The sequence below is a fragment of the Lepisosteus oculatus genome, chromosome 4 (assembly GCF_040954835.1).
Source record: "Lepisosteus oculatus isolate fLepOcu1 chromosome 4, fLepOcu1.hap2, whole genome shotgun sequence".
NCBI classification, from domain to species: domain Eukaryota; kingdom Metazoa; phylum Chordata; class Actinopteri; order Semionotiformes; family Lepisosteidae; genus Lepisosteus; species Lepisosteus oculatus.
Window position 1 is genome coordinate 10,432,575 of NC_090699.1, and position 7,303 is coordinate 10,439,877.

A 7,303-nucleotide genomic window follows, 5' to 3' on the forward strand; every position below is an offset into this window, starting at 1 on the left:
CTGAAAAGTGGAGTACGATCTGGAAAGATATATACAAATTGTCTAATTCTGTAAACCACAAATGAATTCAATTTATTTAGTTTTTCCTTGATGTGTACTTGATGCCCAGGAAATGTAAATTCATGCCGTTATCTGTATCAGACCTGTGCTGGCATTGAAAACGGGGGAGCGCTCAGTTTGTACATATGCTCTGGAAACGCCCAAAACTAAAATAATAAAAAAAACATTAGTCTATGGTATTAAAAACTGACTCAAGTTAACTGGAACTATGATTTAATCGTATCCCTACGATATGGTTCCCTAAATTGTTTTGATAAGCTTTTAGGAGACAAATCTCAGAAAGAAAGGATCGTAACAATTGCTTATACTGTATGGGTGCAAAAAAGTCAATTGCTCCACTTTGGAAACATATTCAGGCAGCAACAGAAGAAATCGGGGTTAAATCATACTGTGATTTGCTGATGAGGGGGAAAATGGTTTGTAACCTGGGAGATCTTTACAGATCACGAGAAGTAGGAGAGAAAAATGGAGAATGATCCCCAATGGTTTTATTGTGATAAAAGCCAGTGATACAAGATGTTTGATAGTCAGGGGAATGGGGGTCTTGTGCCGGAGGGCAGATTGGACTCTGAGCAGGGTGTCTCCAGAAGGTCATAACGTCATGCTCCTTGGGTCTGTGTCTGCGTTGGTGCACTTATGGTTCAATTGGACATCTCTCCTGTTTTCTTTGCTGTTGTTTTTGATTTGCTTTCCTTGGTTGGAAGTGTTGTCTGGCCTGTGCATTTGAGTGCCTGTTAATGTAGAAATTCACTACTGTTTCTCGACAAGCAAGGAGTGCTTTTTCTTTGCAATAGTATTTTTTTCCTTTAATTCCAGAGATCCTGAATGGACTAACACTGCTCGACCAAGCCTCCAAGATACAGCACTACAACTAAAGGTTTAACAGTTTTCCCGATCTGCTTATGATCAGACCATGGAATGGGTCAGGTGGTACCGGCTGGCTGCCACCTGCTGACCCATTCCATTGCCTGGGAGGTGAAGCAGGTACCACCTTCACTGTTCCAATAGGCAAACCTCATACTAATAAAGGCCCATTCACTGGTCTGATTTCAATAATAATTTATAATTAGCACTTTTCTGGACATTCCACTCAAAGCTCTTTACAGATAATGGGGAATCCCACTACCACCTCCAGTGTGCAGCCCCACCTGGATGATATGACAGCAGCCATAGTGCGCCAGAACGCTCACTACACACCAGCTATCCATGATGAGGAGAACAGAGTCGTGAAGCCAGTTCAGAGATGGGGATTAGGAGGCCATGAGTGGTAAGGACTAATGGGAAATTTGGCCAGGACACTGGGGTAACACCCATACTCTTTTCAAGAAACACCCTGGAATTTTTAATGACCACAGAGAGTCTCCTCAGTTTCACATCTCATCCAAATGACAGTGCCTTTTTACAGTACAGTGTCTCCTTCACTATATTGGGGCATTAGGACCCACACAGACCGCAGGGTGAGTGTCCCCTGATGGCCCCACTAACACTTCTTCCAGCAGCAGCCTTAGCTTTCCCAGGAGTCTCCCATCCAGGTACTGATCAGACTCACACCTGCTGAGCTCCAGTGGGGCTGCCAGCTGTGAGCTGCAGGGTGATATAGCTGCTGGCAATAAATTTTAAGTCACGTAACCAGACACAGGGGGCATAGACCACAGTATTTACCATGGAGACAGAATATACGGGAGCTATTAAGGGATTCGGCACCTCCTCTACTTCCAACGATGTTCCCCATCCAGGCGTGGCCTGCAGGAGCGCAGCAAACCAACTGATGACCAACCAAACCCGCCGACCCATCGGTAGGAGGACGGAAATCAAACTCAGCCTGAAACTCGCCGTCAACTTCCAACGGGCCCTCTCGGCGTCTACCGGATCTCGGGGATAACCGATCGGCACGCGGTCAAGCCCGTTCGCCACGGGCGGCTCACGCGACTGTCCGGTTCCGCCACCTAAATCTGGAACCCGCCGGCCGCTTCCTCTGCTCTCGGCTTCGTGCTCTGCGGATCGACTCCGGCCGGCCACCGCGGCGAACGAGAGTCTGGTCTCGGTGGGGCCGACCTGCTTCGGCGAGCGGAACGAATGCCCCGCCGACGATGAAACACGCCAGGTTGGCTGGAGAATCCAAATCCCCAATGGGGTCCGCCAGGAGTGTGGGCACAGGGGACAAACCCAGCCAGCGGCAGGGGAAATAAGCGAAATCCTGCGGACACTCTCGGCACTGCCTCGTCTGCAGGGTCCAGGGGACGAGACCCCATCCAGGTACTGACCAGACTCACACCTGCTGAGCTTCAGTGGGGACTAAGTGCCATCTGTGAGCTGCAGGGTGATATGTCTGCTGCCATTTCAAGCGCTTCAGCTGAAAATGTGATCAGTCACCTACCTCGCTGCTTGCACACAGGGAGTCCTTCTCGAGGAACCGGGCAACGCAGTACACCAGGAGATCCCAAAATCTGGGCCCTGCTGCCACGCTCTCGAAGTTGCCCAGCACAAACTGCTCCGCTCTCTCGCCGAGCTCCGGGAGACCGTAGGCCTCAGCCAGGGCAAGGACATTCAGGCAGCGGCAGCTGCCCCTCTCGGCCAGGAGGAAGTCCAGGGAGAGCGGGAGGGCGCCCAGCACCTGGTACCACAGAGCTGCCTCCGACACCACAAAGACGGTGTCCCAGCTGAGGAGGAAGGCAGGGTACAACACTCCAGACATCTGGATGACCTTCTGATGGGCCTCCCTCATGCTGCTTGTGAACACGGCATGGAAAAAGTCACCACCAGAGGACAGCACCACCCGGTGGGCTGGAGGAACATCGACAATCAACACTCTGAATTTGATCTTGTGACCTCTTGGAATTCACATCTGTGTGTCTTTTTTGTCAGCGTTTGTACACCCTCTAGAACACTGGGTTTGAGTATATCTGTCTGAAATACAGTGTATTCCCCTGGACTGACTGGACTGGGGCTCACAAGGGACAGAGCTGGAGACTCCTGGACTGACTGGACTGGGGCTCCCCAGGGCCAGGGCTGGAGACCCCTGATCTACTCACTTGTTTTTGTTTCACAATGAGGCCTTGAGAACTTTTCATCCTCAGGAAGGAAAAAAAAAAAACAATGAATGTAAAAAGATTCAGTTACAGCAGGAACTACACAAAAAGAGTGTATTTAAAAAGTATCACTAGTGCTGTTTAATTGGTACTAAATATCTGCTTTCAAAGTTTACCCATGGCGATAACAGCTTTAGAGTGTTAGTGTGACCTATTATCTCTCAGAGCAAATACTCCAAATGCTTATTTATCTTTTATTAGGAACACACAAAGACTGTTCTTTATGTACAGCACTCTGTGGCTTTCTGACTTATCGTTCATTGTTTGGTGTTGCTTATTCTCAGCACTTACTGGAACCTGTGTGGCTCTAAATTTCCCCTACTTCTAGGCTGACAATAACATATGCCAGAGCATTCTCTGATTTAATCTAATTCATTTTGTCTTTAACTTCGGCCTTTCCCAGGGCGCAAGGTTGACGGAAATCTTTGCCAGCCTTTCTGAAGTTATCAGGGATTTACAACCCAGAAGCATAGATTACACAATAGGCAAAGGAACAAGTCATAAATTGTGTATCGATTACACACATGCTGAAAAGAGAAGAGAGAAACCATAACGTCTCCGCTGTGAAGCCTTCTTCAGGTGTGAGCTACTGTATCAGCCCACTGAAGCTCAGCAGGTGTGAGTCTGGTCAGTACCTGGACGGGAGACTCCTGGGACAAACTAAGGTTGCTGCTGGAAGAGGTGTTAGTGGGTCCAGCAGGGGGAGCTGACCCTGCAGTCTGTGTGGGTCCAAATGCCCCAGAATACGATGACGGGACACTATACTGTAAGAAGGCAACGTCCTTCAGGTGAGACGTAAAATCGAGGTCCTGGTTCTCTGTGGTCATTAAAAGTTCCTGGGTGTTTCTTGAAAAAAATGGGGGTGTAAGGCAGAGGAATCCTACTCTGTTGGGCCCCTGAACAAGGCCCTTAACCCCAACTGCTCTAGGGGTGCTGTACAATGGGTGACTCTGTGCTCTGACCCCAAGCTTCTCTCCCTGTATATCTCTCATGGAGGTCTGTGAAAAGACGAATTCCTAATGCAAGAAATTGTATATGGCCAATAAAGTGATCTGATCTCTTATCTCTCTCTTAACTCGAACTTGAAATGTAACTGGTACATGTACTGGTACAATGGAATTCTTACAGAAAGTCTCTCGATTGTTAAAACAAGTGTAAAAACACAAAGTGCAGACAGTGCATCAAGACAATGTACAAGTAAACAAGTAAACAGTAAACAGTTTGAATGTAAACAATGCAGACATGTAAACAATGACTGGAGATGTGCAATCGATAAGAAATCATAATGAGGTAGATGGTGTAGGTGTGGTCCGAGGGGCGTGGCCAAATGTGTTCGCCAATTGCACTGCTTGTGGATAGAAGCTATTGGTAAGTGTCTGTATGCTTTTGTGGGAGCACAACTACACCCTATAGATGGAAAATACACACCTAACTCAGAACTCACACACGCAAATTAAAAAGGTCCCATTCAGGGAAAAGTCTGTCAGCAGCTCCATTACTGTTTTTTAAATAATTTGTCATCCTCCTCAGTCCTGAAATCACACAGATGTATCAAAACCATCCCATCTAAGAGGTGGCTGAAGAAACCGGAGAGTGTTTATTCCCTTTGCAGTTTCTTGAGGCCCGAGCAAATATCTTATTGCTCTGCTGTGGAGCGTCCTGGGATGGAGTAGGCACCGGTATCTCGTTGCGACGCTTACTGGTGCCAGATGCTCACGTGTGGACGTGCTGTTCTGGTTAGAGCCCCCGGGCAGGAGTGTATGACAATGTCACGCCGTGACAAAGTCCTGTCGATTCCAGTAATGTGGCCACCTTTCCCCATTATGATGCAAGAAAGAGGTAAGGTAATGGGAGGGCAGGCCTACCTTGTTCTGAAATGGGCTTCAAGCCAGCTATTGTCTGGCATTCAAACCTCCCCTCCTCAAGCTGCTGTAGCTCCTACTCAAGCTGCCTTCTTGTCCCCAAGATAGGAAACATGAGGAAAGATTACAAAAGCACTTGTTAAATATTTGCTTTGGGTCTTTTTTTTTCAGAGGACTTAATTGACTTTGTCCTGTATGTAGATATTTTGGAGTTCTACAAAGTTTTGTCATTGGGCATCTTGAGCAAATGTTTGGTCCCCGTGACACGTAAACCTTGAAGAACGATAACCTTTATTTCCCGGACTCCTGGGATCTTTCCATTCACTTGAAGGCAACTTTAAGAAAGGACTAGGCTGGTTCAATTAGATGGGTGATTGGCTCAATTATCTAATTAAAAGGGCCAGTACAGTGGCCTAGTAGGCAGTGTTACTGCCTGGCAGCAGTGGGGGTCTAGGTTCAGTTCTTGACCCATCTGTGTGCCAGTTTTGCAGAAACTCCCCATGTCTGTGTGAGTTTCCTCTCCAAGTCAACAGATCTGCTGGTAATACTAATTAGCTTTATATTATATAGCACCTTTAAAGGTGGCTTCTCAAAGTGCTTTACAGATCGATAACAACATCAATGAAACAAATACAACATATGCACAGTGAGAGGAGACAGTAGGCAGGGGCACTGAATACACTAGGAGCAGAGGGGTAAAGAATGGAACCAGTTCAGTAAAGGCTCTTCTTAAGAAGAAGGTTTGGAGTCTGGATTTGAAGGAGTTTAGAGAAGGTGACTCTCTGATATCCTTGGGGAGAAAGTTCCAGAGCTTAGGGCATAACAGGAGAAGACTGTCACCCACAGAGTGTAGACGGGCTCGGGGGACAGTTAGGAGACCAGAATTAGAGGAGCGAAGGTTGCGAGGTAGGGAGTAGGGTGATAATAGGTCAGACAGGTACTGAGGTGCCAAGCCATGCAGAGCCTTGTAGGTGAGCAAGTCGACATGAAACTTGACAGGAAGCCAGTGCAGGGACTCCAGGATAGGAGTAATGTGATCACTTGCACTAGACCTGGTCAGGATTCTGGCTGCCAACTTTTGGACATAATGGAGTTTGTTTAATGTAGATTTAGATACCCCAGCGACTAGAGGGTTACAGTAGTCGATTCGGGAGAAGACAAATGTGTTGATCGTCTTTTTAGCCACAGTTAGCGATAACATAGGAGATCTGCTGGTCTCCTATGGAATCGCCTTCTGGAAACACTGGCCCTTGTGTGAGTGTGAGTGTGCATGTCTGTGTCTTTCTATGGACTGCCATCCTGCCTAGCTGTGTGTCGGCAATGGGTTTAATAGTGGCAACAGCTTTATAGCTTTATTATAGCTCAATGGGTTCATAGTAGCAGATTAATGGAAAGGCGTGGAATGCAAATCATTAGAATCTATTGTTCAAAGGAACTATTACTCAGAGGAACGTGTCACATTGATCCATGACTGGGTGTTCTTAAAAAGAAACTAAAACTGGCTAAAAAAATGTGCATGTTGTTTTCTCAAAGGGAAAGTAGTAAATGATGCTAACATTTCACCAGAGGTAGAAGCTCCATATTGTTTCGTATATGCTTATTCAGTATTCGTTCGGTCTTCTTTTAACGCGTTGAAGCAGGCCTGGGTTTTAAAATCACTATAAAAGACCGATTTCTGAGGCTTATACATTAAAACAAGTTATGCATCTGCTTGTTTTTAGCCTCTGACTTAGGTTGTGAATTATGCTGGCAACTGGAACAAAATCTGTTCAGCATTCCGTTCTCGAGCGCGAGATCGGCGAGGATCTCATTCCACAGGCGCCATGTGAGATTCCTGAAACAGGAATCGAGCAATTTTTCTCTTACATTAGCAATGCCACTTACTGTATATGTTACACATGAGATTGTCGATGCCCTCTCTCAACGGTGTCACAAGAGGGACCTGTTGTCATCATCGCGCGGTCTGCTTAAAATGTTACTGAAATTCCGAATTCACAGCGGTTATTTCTCGTTTCTTGCCTTCTGAAAAAGGAGACTCCTGAGTTGCGCTGCGCAACACCTGACGCCCCGCTGTCCTTGAAGCTGGGGCCCAGGAGCTGGCTAAAAATAGGTTCTCACCGCGCGCGCGCGCGTGTGTGTGTGTCTCTGTGTCGACGCCGGCGTGAGCAGGGACAGGAGTTTAAACCTCGTGCACAGACACGTTATTTCCCACGGACGGCAAACTACCGCTGAAACATCCACGTGAAAATTTCAACAAAAGTCACAATGCGGCTTGTAAAACAGGCCACTGAA